The 16,095-nt window shown below is 42.1% G+C and overlaps 1 long non-coding RNA gene and 1 pseudogene across 1 annotated transcript in view; one reads left to right on the top strand and one right to left on the bottom strand.

Annotated features, from left to right (window-relative positions):
- Positions 1-2,887, top strand: part of LOC118663080 — a 32,226-nt gene extending 29,339 nt beyond the window's left edge. Inside the window, exon 3 of the long non-coding RNA XR_004969986.1 lies at positions 2,790-2,887. This is a non-coding gene — a long non-coding RNA (uncharacterized LOC118663080). The remainder of the gene's footprint in view (positions 1-2,789) is intronic.
- Positions 2,888-14,969: 12,082 nt separating this feature from the next.
- LOC118662487 lies at positions 14,970-15,540 on the bottom strand (annotated as a pseudogene).
- Between the last annotated feature and the right edge of the window lie 555 nt (positions 15,541-16,095).

A 16,095-nucleotide genomic window follows, 5' to 3' on the forward strand; every position in this document is an offset into this window, starting at 1 on the left:
TTTGGGCATCCTCTTTTGTGAAGTGCTGGTTCAAATCCGTTGACAATTTTCCTGTTGGGTTGTCTGGCTTTTCCTTATTGATAAACATCTTTATATATTCTGGCAAGTCCTCTGTCAATTGGATGTATTGTAATAACGTCTCTCATTTTGTGGCTTGCCTCCTTTTCATTCTCACAGTGATGTTTTCCAATGTAGTCTGGTTTGTACAGTTTTTCCTTTGTGCTTATTGTTTTTTGTACTATTAAGAAGAAATATTTGCCTTTCTTAAGGTCATAACTCCAAACTCACAAGTTGTGTACTCCCTCCCTCTCCCTGTATATTATAGTTTAAGAAAAATTGTGCATAAAGTCAGGCTGACATAATTTCAAATTTCTCATAATAACCTCATGAGGTGGCTATTATTGCCATTTTACAGCTGAGGAAACTGAGGTTGGGAGAGATTAGGTAGGGTGTCCACAGTCTCATAGCTAGTGGGTGAGAGATGCGAATGAATTCAGTCTGACTGCAGAGTTCAAGTTTCTGGCCTTCACCTTTACCTGGACCTCACAAAGTCTGTTTGCACTTTTGTTTTTCTCGTCAGCAAAATGAAATTAATTGAATCCACTACACAAGGCTATTATAATGACTAAGGGGCTTATTAAAATTATCTAGCATGGTTTCTAGGACAGTAGGCACATATAAACATTTTTCCTTTCTGTTGCGATTAATACTCCCTAGATAAAATAAAAATTGCAAGAGGCCCAAGGCTGATGCCTCATTTTTCCTTTTGTGTGGAGAAAAGGGCAATTGCATTTCTGCAATGGCTGGACTGACTTTTACTGCTGAGAAACCCCACACACATCCAAAAGTAGTCAAGTGTTGGTACATTATCTCTTTACAGCGCGCACAATAAAGGCTTCCAGATGCATATCATATATCTGTGCACCAGGATCAGATGGTGGCTGGGGCAGATATGAAGATGAACAGGGTGAGAGATGTGAAAGCTCACAGTGGGATTCTTGCCACATTCACCCTTCTGTATTATCCTTGCTACAACAACCCAACTACATCACAGGGAATTAACCAGCAGAACACAAACCTGAAGGTTTTGAAAAGGCAGAATGGTCTGAAGTAGTTCAAAAGTTCAGAGCAAAATGCTAAGAGACTTTTAGTTACAACTGGAAAGTTGTTTTTCTTTCCTTTGGAAACGTAATACTCAGGAAAACTGCTAATTTTGAGTTTAGTGCATCCAACACAATTTCTTTTATAACTTTTTATTAACTAAAAAATAAACAGGGTGGTTGCAGCATAGTAGAATTCTTTGATATAATAACCCTAATTCTTCCAAGGAGAAGAAAAGTGGTGGTGAGGGAAGAAAGAGGGAAAAGGAGTAGGAAAAGGACAAGAAGGAGGGAACAGGAAAATGCCAGGAGTTTGAAGTTAGACAACAAGGAACCGGATTGTTAGTTCCATCACTTTTGAGAGCTGATTGCTCTTAGTAAGATATTCACATTTTCTAAGCTCTGATTTCTCCATCTGTAAAATGGGTATAGCAATGCTTGCTCACTGGGGGGGGGGGGGGTCCTGGTGATGATTCAATTAAGGTAAGACACAGAGAGGACTCAACACATTTGTACTGGGCATTCAATAAAAGTTCTTCCCTAATTTTTACCTTTTTTTTTCTTTGTTCATGACAGTAGCTCTTGGCAAACAAATTCACTGGCTGGGGCCAGCAGGCACAGAATTTAATATGCATAGATGTGTCCTACAAATGCACATCTGCAGTCTTTGATTTATTGGGAGAACTTGGAGTGAGAGACTGCTCTGTAATTTTCGGGTTGGGTGGTCTTTGAGAAGTCACTCCATTGCCCTGGGGGAGATATCTAACCTGCCAGGTGAAGATGTTCCTCCCCAGTCTTCACACGCAGTTACAGGGGTAAAATGTGAGCAAACACACAAGTGCTTTGCACAGCAGAGGTCAGTGTGAGATATCAGGGCTTTGTTTTTCCTTCTGAAAGAGCATTTATCACGTGTTCTTATGGATTGAATGGCTCTTTACAATAGCATAGGGACTGATGTGTTTTTCTCACAACAAAATTTGGGGAGGGGGGTGAACTATTTTCTTGCACATTTGGCAAATCATCACGGGCTTATAATTGATATGTCTCCCAACAGTTGCACTCAGCTGAGAGTATGTGGTATGTGCATATAAAAACAGCCAAGGGAAAAGAACGATTGAAACGAAAAAACAGCCCTAACCGGTTTGGCTCAGTGGATAGAGCATCGGCCTGCGGACTCAAGGGTCCCAGGTTCGATTCCAGTCAAGGGCATGTACCTTGGTTGCGGGCACATCCCCAGTGGGGAGTGTGCAGGAGGCGGCTGATCGATGTTTCTCTCTCATCGATGTTTCTAGCTCTCTATCCCTCTCCCTTCCTCTCTGTAAAAAATCAATAAAATATATATTAAAAAAAACCCAAAACCCACCCCCTTTAAAAATTGAGTTACATTTCTTAAAAGATTCCCGAAAACAGAATGGAAAAAAGCAGTTAACTCACTATTCCATTTGGTCACTTCAACATTGCAGATTTACAAGCTGGAACATGAACACAATAAAAAACGACAACAACAGCAGAAATTAAAAAGAAAACAAAACTACCCAATCTCAGACTGATCACCCTCAGCCTAGAGTGCTAACATACGGTGGGATTCCAGGCCTACTTAGAAGGGGGGCAGTTTGATAGAATGCATTGCATTTCAGCCATAAAGATGACTTTATTAACTAGTCAGAAAACTTCTGTTTGTGTTTACAGCTCCATCCAGACACCTACAAGAAGTTATCCTAGTCATGTGCTGCTGACATGGAGATCATGCTGCCCAAACTCCTCTTCAGAGAAGGACTTGCTTCCAGCTGCGGAGGTGTGGGCATTGGGGGTCTCCAGCTTCTTCAGTGCTGGCCTCAGCTGCAGAGAGCAGCCTTGCCTGAGCTCACCCCCTTCTCAGGGAAGTCTGCATCTAGTGACTATGCAAAGAATAAAAAATAAAAAAATAAAAAGTCTGGCAATTTCTCCCCGATGAGTGAGGACTAGAGGTCCTTGTCCAGGTGGTCAAGCTTTATCATACCTGTACCACAATTTGACTTCCCCTCTGCCCAATCCTTTCTATGCCTTTCTATTCCTTTCTTTCCCAGGTTTGGTTCCCTAATAACATCTTTCATCTAAAACTCTGTCTTAGTATCTGCTTTTAGAAACCCAACCAGCCTCATATGCTATTCTAGACAGGAGAAGGAATTCCAGCTATTACTGAACCTTGACACCCACATAGGAATCCTAACTTAGGTGGCGATGATGAAAGCCAGTAGTTAGGTTTATGGGTTTTCACAAGAGAGTGTTCATCCTCATCACTCATCAGCATCACTGCTAGGAATGGTGACAAATGTTCCACAGAAGGGATAGGCAATCCTGATAGACAAGAAAGGAAGATGAAACCAACATCCATTAGAGATCCAGAGCTTCACACATGTATGGGTCTGGTTAAAACAAGCATAACGCTAAATGAAACACTAATCCATCTACCCCCATACTTATGTTTAGCTCTCCAACATCCCACTAGAGCCACCTTCTTATGTTGAGAATGAATATTCAATTGCACATGCATCAGGCATTTTTCACAAATCAACATTGAACAGGCTGCCCAATATTCAGCCGTTCACATCTTTCCTGCGGTACTGTGACTTAGCTTGGTTCTATTTCTGGGGATGCAGATGAATGCAGTGTTCTCAAACCCATGGCATTTAAAGCATTATCATTTTTATTAAAAATAAAAGTTAATAAACAAGATTTACAATATAAACTAATGGAGAATTAGGGCAGACACAATTCATTGTCCAACATCAGGTCTTTTTCTCCTTCATTTTGCTAATGTAACTCCTAGATGAGAGGGGGTGAATTGTGATTTTCACTAAACCTACATTGTTCAATAAATTGCCACATGGGATCATTGAAATTTAAATTAATGAAAGGTAGGCAACATTAAAAATTTAGTTCTTTAGTCAAGCTAGCCACATTTCAAGTGCTTAATGGATACATGTCCTTAGCAGCTACAGTATTGGAGCATGGGGATATGTAATTGTTCCTTCATAATAAAACATTTTATCACAAGGCTGGTCTAAACCAATCATAGTACCTTCTTCTACATTGTCAGTAGAACTTTTCCTAGGATGACCATAGAACATCTGATTCTGGCTACTGGCATGTAAGAGAACATGTTTTGGAAGATTCTGAGAAATATTGCTTTCCTTAAAGAGATCGACTTGTGGGAAGAGTAAGCGCTTTGTTTTTTCTTCCTTCCCCTCCTGCTTAAGAAGGTGACACAGGAGGTGGGGATGTGGTGCACAGGTGCGGATCCTGATGGCATCACTTAGCGCTGAAGAACCTGCCTACATACACACTTCTCGCTAACTCGAGATTTTATGTGCATAGGATTTAAGCCTCAGTTCTTTGGGTTTTCTCTTACTTGTAGCTGAACACATTCCTAGCTTAAGTAAGAAGTTTGGAAAAAGAAAAGCAGAAGAGAAAAAAATGTATTCATAGTCCTCCTGCTCCTCTCCCTGGTCACAAGTGATGATATTTTTACCTATGCATATGTTTTACATGGACATGATCATATGGTGTATGTACAATCATCTTTTTTATTTTTAAATCTTTTTTTTATTGCTTAAAGTATTACAAAGGGTATTACATATGTGTATTTCCCCCCCCCCCGCCCGCCCTTGACAATCCCCTGGCCTCCCCTACCCCCCAGTGTCTTATGTCCATTGGTTATGCTTATATGCATGCATATAAGTCCTTCGGCTGATCTCTTACCTCCCCCCTCCTGCCCCCTAACCCTCCCCGGCCTTCCCGCTGCAGTTTGACAACCTGTTTGAGGCATCTCTGCCTTTGTATCTATTATTGTTCAAAAGTTTATAATGGTCTCTATTATCCATGAATGAGTGAGATCATGTGGTATTTTTCCTTCATTGACTGGCTTATTTCACTTAGCATAATGCTCTCCAGTTCCATCCATGCCATTGCAAATGGTAAGAGTTCCTTCTTTTTTACAGCAGCATAGTATTCCATCGTGTAGATGTACCACAGCTTTCTAATCCATTCATCTACTGATGGGCACTTAGGCTGTTTCCAGATCTTAGCTATGGTGAATTGTGCTGCTATGAACATATGGGTGCATATATCCTTTCTGATTGGTGTTTCTGGTTTCTTGGGATATATTCCTAGAAGTGGGATCACAGGGTCAAATGGGAGTTCCATTTTAGTTTTTTGAGGAAACTCCATACTGTCTTCTATAGTGGCTGCACCAGTCTGCATTCCCACCAGCAGTGCACAAGTGTTCCTTTTTCTCCACATCCTCTCCAGCACTTGTCGTTTGTTGATTTGTTGATGATAGCCAGTCTGACAGGTGTGAGATGGTACCTCATTGTTGTTTTGATTTGCATCTCTTGGATGATTAGTGACTTTGAGCATGTTTTCATATGTCTCTTGGCTTTCTGAATGTCCTCTTTTGAAAGGTGTCTATTTAGGTCCTTTGCCCATTTTTTGATTGGATTGCTTATCTTCCTTTTGTTAAGTTGTATGAGTTCCCTATAAATTTTGGAGATTAGGCCCTTATCAGATATGACATTGGCAAATATGTTTTCCCACACAGTGGGTTTTCTTGTTGTTTTGTTGATGTATTCTTTTGCTGTGCAGCAGCTTTTTATTTTGATGTAGTCCCATTTGTTTATTTTCTCTTTAGTTTCAAGTGCCCTAGGAGCTGTATCAGTGAAGAAATTGCTTCGGCATATGTCTGAGATTTTGTTGCCTTTGGATTCTTCTAGAATTTTTATGGTTTCCTGTCGTACATTTAAGTCCTTTATCCATTTTGAGTTTATTTTTGTGTATGGTGTAAGTTGGTGGTCTAGTTTCATTTTCTTGCATATATCTCCCCAATTTTCCCAACACCATTTATTGAAGAGACTATCCTGGCACCATTGTATGTTCTTGCCTCCTTTGTCAAATATTAATTGAGCATATTGGTTCTGGCCGATTTCTGGGCTCTCTATTCTATTCCATTGATCTATATGTCTGTTCTTGTGACAGTATCAGGCAGTTTTGAGAACAGTGGCTTTTTAATACAGCTTGATATCTGGTATTGAGATCCCACCTACTTTGTTCTTTCTCAGGATTGCTGCAGCTATTCAGGGTCTTTTTTTATTCCAGATGAATTTTTGGAGAGTTCGTTCTAGATCTGTGAAGTATGCCATTGGTATTTTAAAGGGAAGTGTGTTAAATTTATAGATTGCTTTGGGTAGTATGGACATTTTAATGTTGATTCTACCAATCCATGAACACGGAATGTTCTTCCATCTGTTTATGTCTTCCTCTATCTCTTTTTTCAACGTCCTGTAGTTTTCTGAGTAGAGGTCTTTTACCTCTTTACTTAAGTTTATTCCTAGGTAGCTTAACTTTTTGGTGCGATGGTAAATGGGATTGTTTTTATAATCTCTCTTTCTGAAAGTTCACTATTGGTGTATAGAAATGCCTCAGATTTCTTGGGGTTAATTTTGTATCCTGCTACATTGCCAAATTCATGTATTAAGCCTAGTAGTTTTTTGATGGAGTCTCTAGGGTTTTGTATGTATAATATCATGTCGTCTGCAAATAAGGACAGTTTTACTTCCTCTTTTCCAATTTGGATGCCTTTTATTTCTTCTTCTTGTCTAATTGCAATGGCTAATACTTCCAGTACTATGTTGAACAGGAGTGGTGAGAGTGGGCATCCCTGTCTTGTTCCTGTTCTTAGGGGAAATGGTGTTAGTTTTTGTCCATTGAGTATGATGTTGGCTGTGGGCCTGTCATATATGGCTTTTATTATGTTGAGGTATGATCCTTCTACTCCCACCTTGCTGAGAGTTTTTATCAAAAATGGGTGTTGGATTTTGTCAAATGCTTTTTCTGCATCAATTGATATGACCATGTGGTTTTTTTCTTTCAATTTGTTTATGTGATGTATCACGTTTATTGATTTGCAGATATTGTACCATCCTTGAATCCCTGGGATAAATCCTACTTGGTCATGGTGTATGATCTTTCTGATGTACTGCTGGATCCGATTTGCTAAGATTTTGTTGAGGATTTTGGCATCTATGTTCATGAGGGATATTGGCCTGTAATTCTCTTTCATTGTGTTGTCTTTACCTGGTTTTGGTATTAGGGTGATGCTGGCTTCATAGAATGAGCTTGGAAGTGTTCCTTCCTCTTGAATTTTTTGTAGTAGTCTGAGGAGGATAGGTTTTAGTTCTTCCTTGAATGTTTGGTAAAACTCCCCTGTGAAGCCGTCTGGTCCTGGGCTTTTGTTTGATGGAAGCTTTTTGATGACTGATTCAATTTCTTCCATAGTTATTGGCCTGTTGAGATTTTTAGATTCTTCCTGATTGAGTTTTGGAATGTTGTATTTTTCTAGGAATTTGTCCCATTTCCTCGATGTTGTCTAGTTTGTTGGAGTAGAGCTGTCCATAGTATTTTTTAACAATCATTTGTATTTCTGTGGGGTCTGTTGTTATTTCGCCTCTATCATTTCTGATTTTGTTTATTTGGGTCCTCTCTCTTTGCTTCTTGGTGAGCCTGGCTAGAGGTTTGTCAATCTTGTTTATCCTTTCGAAGAACCAGCTCTTGGTTTCATTGATTTTCTGTATTGTTTTTTTGGTCTCTATGTCATTTATTTCTGCTCTAATCTTTATTATCTCCTTCCTTCTGCTCACTCTGGGTTTTCTTGTTGTTCTCTTTCTAATTCTTTGAGTTGTAGATTTAGATGATGTACTACCATTTTTTCTTGTTTTTTTTGAGATAGGCCTGTAGAGGTATAAACTTCCCTCTCAGGACTGCTTTCATTGTGTCCCAAAGGTTTTGGATTGTTGTGTTTTCATTGTCATTAGTTTCCAGGATGTTTCGAATTTCTTCTTTGATTTCATTGGTAACCCAATCAATATTTAATAACATGCTATTCTGCTTCCAAGTGTTTGAGTATTTTAGGGTTGTTTTTATTGTAGTTTATTTCTAATATTATGCCATCATGGTCTGAGAAGATGCTTGGTATGAATGCAATCTTCTTGAATTTGGGGAGACTTTGTTTGTAACCCAATATGTGGTCTATTTTTGAATCTGTCCCATGAGCACTTGAGTTGAATGTATATTCCGTGGCTGTGGGGTGAAGTGTTCTGAAGATGTCAATTAAGTCCATCTGATCTAGTGAGTCATTTAGGATTGCTGTTTCTTTGCTGATTGTTTGTCTAGAGGATTTATCCAGTGATGACAGTGGTGTATTAAAGTCCCCTACTACGATTGTATTGTTGTCGATCTCTCCTTTGATATCTTCCAGGAGTTTTTTTATGTATTTGGGTGCTCCTGCATTGGGTGCATATATGTTTACGAGGGTTCTATCTTCTTGTTGTATTGATCCCTTTAGTATTATGAAGTGGCCTTCCTTATCTCTTGTTATGGCCTTCACTTTGAGGTCTATTTTGTCCGATATAAGTATTGCTACCCCAGCTTTCTTTTCCTTTCCATTTGCCTGAAAGATATTTTTCTATCCTTTCACTTTCAGTCTGTGTGAGTCCCTTCTAATGAGGTGGGTCTCTTGTAGACAGCAAATGTATGGGTCATGATTTTTTATCCATTCAGCCACTCGATGTCTTTTGGTTGGAGTATTTAGTCCGTTTACATTTAAAGTTATTAATGAAAGGTACTTGTTTGTAGCCATTTCTTTTTTTGTGTGGCTGTTTTCTTTCTGAGTTTTTTATTTCTTCTTTTTACACCAGTCCCTTTAGCATTTCTTGCATTGCTGGCTTGGTGCTGATAAACTCCCTTAGCCTTTTTTTGTCTGTGAAGCTTCTTATTTCCCCTTCAATTTTGAATGATAGCCTGGCTGGATAGAGAATTCTTGGATTCAGCCCTTTGCTTTGCATCACTTTGTAAATTTCTGTCCATTCTTTTCTGGACTGATGTGTTTCTGTTGAGAAATCATTTGATAATCTAATGGGAGATCCCTTGTATGTAACTTTCCGTCTCTCTCTTGCAGCCTGTAAGATTCTCTCTTTGTCCTGAACATTTGCCATGGTAATTATGATGTGTCTTGGTGTGGGTCTTTTCGGGTTCACCTTGTTTGGGACTCTCTGGGCTTGTGTGACTTTTTTCTTCCCCATCTCAGGGAATTTTTCTGATATTATTTCTTCGAATAGGTTTTCCATTCCTTGTTCCTCTTTCTGTTGTTCTGGCACCCCTATTATTCGTATGTTGTTTCATTTCATGTTGTCCCAAATCTCCCTTAGACTCTCCTCCTGTCTTTTAATTTTTTTCTCTAATTGAAGTACAGTTTGGGTGTGTTTTGCTTCCTTGTCTTCTAATTCACTAATTCGGTCCTCTGCTTCTCCTAGTCTACTGTTGATACTTTCAATGGTGTTTTTTATTGCAGCTATATCGCTCTTCATGTCTTCTTGGATCTTACTTAAGTTGTTGATTTTTTCATCTGTTTCGTCTTGCTTCTTGTATATGTTGTTGATTTTTTCCTCCATCCAGTTTATGCACTCTAGGACCCTTATTCTGAATTCTTTTTCTGTCATGTTGCATGCCTCTGTATCACTTAGCTGCTTTTCTGGAAGTCCTCCTTTTCTTTCCTTTGGGGGTTTCTTTGTCTACCCATGTTTGATCTCACCGACAAATAGAGATATTGAGTCGTTCAGTGGCTGCTCCCTGGGTGGCAGTGGCTCCTCGGGCTGTGGTTGCTCCTTGGGCGGTTGTGGTAGCAGCTGCTCCTCCGTTGGTAGCAGGTCCTCTGATGGGTGCTGTTCACAGCTGTGGTGGTTCTTCTGGCTGGTGGAGGGAAGCTTCACACACAGCAACTGTTCCTCAGACAGAGCGTGTGGTGATCAGGAGGCCGCTGTTGCTTGGATCTTTCTGTGGGGAGAAGCAGGGCTCCTCTGAGTTCACGTAGTTGCGCTGCTTGAGAGCCATTGCTTCCGGGTTAGTAGCTGGTCTCTGGATGCCCGGTAACAGCCACTCAAGATGGCGTGGTCTCCGTGGCTGAGCCGGCGCACTGGGAGAGGTTTCAGCCTTAGTCTCTAACCGTTCCCTTTTTCTAGGAGTTCTCTGTCTTTCCTGGCTGCAGACTGTCTCTCAGTTGAATCTCCTCTGCTTATTCGGGCTTTTAGGAACAAAGCCTCGGGTCTGTTGACCATGGAGACAGAGTTTTGGTCAAACTAAAGATGACACTTAGGCCTCAGTTATGTTTCAGCTCCAGGCCCAGAAAAGCAGCAAAACCAGGAGTGAGGCCATGACTGACATCAGGGCCAGCTTTGATGACCAGGTACCGACCAATTAGTAGGAAGGACACACCTGAAAAGCTAACAAATACTCCATTGAGCTCCTCCTCTTGGGCCTCCCTTCAGATCTCTGCCTTTAGAGAGTTGATATAACCCCTTAAGACAAAGGACTCAGCATGTTCTCCTTGGAGCATGCCTGTGCCCCTCCTTTTCTCTGGCTAACCCTCACACCTGTCCCCAAGGCCCCCTTTTCTCTGACTCTCCAGTGAGCTGACAGCAGCCCCACCTTGGCTCACTGCTTTCCCACAAAGTTTCTCTATCCTAAGCCCTTCCTTTGTTTCACTGTCCCCAGCTTTAATAAACATATTCTCACAGCCATCTGGACTCATACTGTGAAATCTTTCCTGCTTGAAGTCAATAACCCATACACTGCAGGCAGACCCGCGCTGGGCCAGTCCCTTTCCGGTGATACCGCAATCCTAAAATTAGTGTGACTTTTCCTTCTCTAGATGCTTTATGATTTAGCTTTTCTCTAAGGTTCTTTTCTTATTGTGGCTTCTATACTTTATTAAAAACATCAAAACCAACCAACTCCACAAAAGTTACATGGACATACTCTCCCCATTTATATTGTTCTTTTTTAAAAAAACAGCAGGCACTGAAGAAGCCCCTGTTTTGTTCATCACTGCATCCCCAGTTCCTTCCTAGCACAGGGCCTGCCAGACAACGGGCACTGATCAGGAGCTTACCTAGCAGTGGGAGCACTGGGGACAAGCAGGCAAAGCATCATTTCAGTGGGCTAATTACCTTAGTTAAGGAAAGGCCTTTGAGGAGAATTCTATTATTATTTTTAAACATTAAAGGAAAGAAGTACAAACAAAAACTAAAAAACAAAATATTTGTGTGATTTGCAAAAATTTCCAAAATGCGATGTATGGGGTGAGGAGATGAAAGGGTATTAGAGATGAGTAACACACGTTTCCATAAAATTCTCATTCAATCTGTCTTTCAGTGTGAAAAATAAATAATTTTCTTTCTACTATTTGCTAATATTTTTTCTTTACCACTGCCTCGCTTAGTGGCCAGAAAGCATCTGTACTTTCCTTTGTTTTTCCAGCAATAAGTCTTTGTTTTGTGCTATGACTCACGTGACTAATAGCTCCTGGCTTCATATGCAGCCTCAGTGTTGGCTCTGCCTGCGTGTGATGGGGAGGGGAACGGCTGCCCCGCACATTCTTCGTTCTCACCTCCAGGGCTCCACTTAACTGAGTCACCCTGAGGGGCCCCTGGAGGGTAAGGTTCTGACAGAAGAGTCTTGCCAGCAGAATCCTAGAGGGACAGCTGTGGGAGCCTATGCCATTTGAAAAACAATAGCTCAATTTAAGAAACAAAAATGATGCCATTTTTAGCTCTTGCAAAGAAAAAATGTTTCAAATGCTTAAAAGACCTCTAAGGGCTCCCAAGTCCAGGGGAGTTTTGCATAAAGACATATACCTCCATACTGAGACTTTGATGCTGTGCTATCCTCTGCCACAGCCCTCTGATCTGGGACCGGGTTTTGCTGTGGTTGACAACAGACCACTGAGTTTTATCCACAGATTTCCCTGAGGATGGGGAGCCTCACATTAGAACTCTGATGGACCATCTTAGATGGGGTTCCTGGGAAACATACTGTGAAATGCAGAATTGTGTATGGAAGGATTTGGGGAGAATGCTCTCAGGAGATAAGCCTGTAAGGAAATATGGAAGGCAGAAAGAGAAACTGATCCACAATTAGGGTGCAACTGAGCCGTCAGTCAATGTCTGGGGGCAGACCTGAGTCCATAATTTGTGAGGCCAAGCGCAAAATGAAAGTGAGCCTCTTGTGCAAAAACAGAAAAAGGCACCATCAACGACAGTAAAGTACACTTTCCTTTCTGCTGTGCTCTCTCAAATCGTCATGGTGATTTTTATTTAAGTAAAAAGAATTTAAAATTATTAGCATGAATTTTACCATTCATCTTTATATTATGCACTGCCATTTTAAAAATGCAAATGTAAGAGCATTTAACTCATATAGAGAAACATTAAAATGCACATTTTTTATTTCACAGCTCATGCATGCAGTGTATTTTGTTCTTACCTAACAGAGGAAATGCTGCACAAAATTAACTTTTAAAATTTTTATTTTATTTCACTTTTTTTTAAAACAACAAACTAATTTATTGTGTCATCTTTTATTTTTCTGGTCTTTGATCAAATGTTAAGTTCTTTTTTGTAAAATTTGTCTTTATTGTTGAAGTATTACAGGTGTCCCCTTTTACCTCCATTGACCCCCCCCCCCCATCCTGGACACCCCCCAGGCCTTCACCAAACTATTGTCTCTGTCTATAGGTTATGCATATAAATTCTTTGGTTAATGTCTCTCCACTCACGGCTCCACCCCTACCTTCCATCTGAGAGTTGTTAGTCTGTTCCATGCTTCTGTCTCTGGGTCTATTTTATTCATCAGTTTATTTTCTTCATCAGATTCTACTTCTTGACACATGCATGTTCTGCTAATACTGTCTACCTTTGGCTTATGCTGAGTAAGGTATAAAGGGAAGGAAAAGTAGATTTTGAAACACGGTTGGCTATATCAGGGAAGTAAGGTCAATAAGAAAAGGAAACAGGAATTTTTTGGGATGAAAAAGACAGGTTTTAGGACATTTTAGAAATTAAGGGGACCATGGAGAAAACTCAGGGCTGTAGGGCAGCAGAAGGTATATTTCCATAGAATAGGGGAGCTGAATAGCTGCAACAGGTACATTTCCATAGAATAAGGGAGCTGGGAACAGCAAAAGGCCTATATTTACAAAATAAAGAGAAGGAAGCCCTTCATCCAGAATGTGAAGAAGAAAGCCCAAAGGGAATAGGAAAACAATAAGGAAGGAGTGAGGGGGGAGGGAGAGAACCTCACATGTTTCATGTGAGGTTCGACCTTTGAGCCCAGGAATTACTATAGTAACCAGTCTAAGGGAATAGTGACCAATCAGAGGGGATATCAAGGCACCAGGATCTTCAGCTTTTATAAGCTATAGGGAAAAAGAACTCTGTGGGACCCTTTCCCCCACCCTATGTGGGAATCCGTTCTGTGGGACACTTTCCCCCTCCCCACATGGGAGTCTGTGTTGTGAGATTCTTTCCCCTTCCCCATGTGGGACTCTGTACTTTTCTTTAATAAATTTCCACCTTTGCTATACCACCTTCTGTCAGTGGATTCATTCTTCGACTCTGGCAGACAAAGAATCTGGGTTCTAGTCCAAAAATTCTGCATCAAAAACATAATAAGATTCATGTTTTTTATAATGCCACTAGAGGCCCAGTGCACAAAATTTGTGCACTCGGTGTGTGTGTGTGGGGGGAATTCCTCAGCCCAGCCTGCACCTTCCGCAGTCTGGGAACCCTAGGGGGATGTCTGACTGATGGCTTAGGCCTGCTCCTCGCTCAGTCCTGATTGGCTGGACCCCAGTAGCAAGCAAACCTACTGGTTGGAGCACGCTCTCTTACTCAACTGTAGATGTGAAATGTTTCATTTGCTTTGAGTCTTGCTGAACACCTACTCATGGTGGGTCCACCGGACTTCTGTGCTCATGGGGTATTGAGAACACTATATGCAAAAGAGGTGGTAAAGAAAGAACACCCATATTTTACATAGTATCTCATTTGCTCACGTGCATGCTCAATTGTCCCAAAGGACTTCACTTGCAAAACACAAATTCAAATACAGGATTATTTAGAATTTCAAGATGCTGACAGCAGAGTATTATACCAAGTGAGAGGTCCTTCTGCCCAGGTTGCAAGTCCATGAAATTGGCTTCGCTTGAGGAACTTTGGAGCTCAGATGGCCTTTCAGAGAAGGGCTGCATTTTTTTTTTTAAAGTCAAATTTGTATATATTTGAGGCAGAAAACATATATGGATAACAACAAGGAAAAAGTCTTAACAGGAAGTATGTCTCTTTCCTTGGCCTTAGGAACTTGTTTCAACAAAGGAGGGTTTTCTTTCTACCACTCTCTATACTGGGGAACAAATCTGACCCCACAGAAGGCACTCTATCATCTGGGCAGAACAGGACACAGTGACAAAATCAAACCAGAATTTCTAGATTTCCGACAGGGATTCCTACCCATTTCCTCAACCTGCCACTATTCCCCACACCCCAAGGCAGGGAAATCTTGCTGCCTTCCCTGGTCTCTACCTCAGCTGTAAGGTGGTTTAGGAGCCACTTGCAAAATCAGTGGCATTGACCACCCAGTGCCCCAGGGGGGTGGCAAGGGATTTTCTGTGTTTAACTATTGCTTATGGCTAAGCAGAAATCCTATAAACATGAGCAGAAATCAATGGAGGCCTCTTAGCAGCCAGGGGAGAGGCACAGCCCACAGACTGCATCTGTATGATGAGGGAGCGGAGGCCGCCTGGGAGGGATGGAGGAAGGGTAGCTGAGGGTAGGGAAGAGTCACTGTGGAAAGAAAAGCCAGGGGCACAGGCACAGTGAGCAAAGGCATGAACCTCATTAGGCTCAGAGTTCTCTTCCCTGTTGTTGCGGAAGTGACACTGTCGCCCAGGCTACTGTCAGCATCTTTAGTTCCCTGTGGTACGTTTAGTAGGAGCTAATAGTCCTAAAGCCAGAAGCGCTGTAGGTACAGGATGCGTTTGGCAGGTGCTGTCTCCTGTGCCAGCACACCACGCACGCTGCTGAGCTTGTCCATCTTTTCTAGGGCAGCTGAGACTCAGTGTCCTATGCACCTGGGCCTCTATGTCGCCCACAGAGTAGCCAAAGTCAGCGGTCTCCAGGCCCACCCTGAGCAGAGGCTGCTCTTTGTCAGTTGAGGGTGGCCCCAGTTTCCAGGCTCTACAACTAGTCACAAAACTAGTGATTTCCTGCATCCCCAGTGGCTCAGCACAGCAGGCTCATCCTCAGCCCCCAGCACCTCCTAGAGCTGGGCCACAGTTGACGGCTCAGCTGTGAGTTCCACGTATTCAGTGTGGGGTTGAAACACCTGCTGTTCCAGCACATTTGAGCTCCCATCCACTATTTTTTTTTTGCTGTCACAGGCTCAGCTCAGGGATGACATAGTAGCTGTCTCTGAAGGTGCCCCAGCGCCCCAGGGTGGCCCCAACTCCTGCAACCTCTTCTGTTTCAGGCCCAGAAACCAACTTTCATTCCATCTCAATCAAGCCCTGGGCCATACTACCTCAAAGCTGGAAGATCTCCCTCTCATGGGACCTGGAGATGGGGGTCAGAGCCTCAGGCCACGCCCACGAGGAATGCCAGGAACATTCCCTAGCCCGGGACCTTGGCCCGGCTCTGCGCACAGGGCCAGTACCAGCGGCAGTGGTCATATTAGGCCCAATGTTGTGATGCCCCTGCCACGCAGGCCAGAGCGGCCAGCTAAGCTTTAAGGGCTGGGACCTCCGCAGTGGGCCGGGAGCAAAGCCATCCCCCTCTGCTGTCCTCCTCACACCCAACCTTTCCCTGCTCAAGCGCTGTGTTTCCAATGTCCGTATCAACCAGGCATTGCCTGGGCCAGCCCCCGTGAGAAGGTAATTAGGAGGGATCTACTCTCCCCTCTTAGATCACTTTGTTCTGGAGCTGTCTACCTCTTGGAGATAGAAAGGAAAGGCTGGGAAAATTATTTTGTTTTAATTTTTATCCACCAACTCTTGTTGTTAATAGAGGGCTGCTCCGAAGGGGTGTTAATTCCTTGCTCACACAAACTGCCCAGTGAAGGGCTGAGCATGCTC

This window comes from Myotis myotis, unplaced genomic scaffold (assembly GCF_014108235.1).
Source record: "Myotis myotis isolate mMyoMyo1 unplaced genomic scaffold, mMyoMyo1.p scaffold_m19_p_9, whole genome shotgun sequence".
Taxonomy (NCBI): domain Eukaryota; kingdom Metazoa; phylum Chordata; class Mammalia; order Chiroptera; family Vespertilionidae; genus Myotis; species Myotis myotis.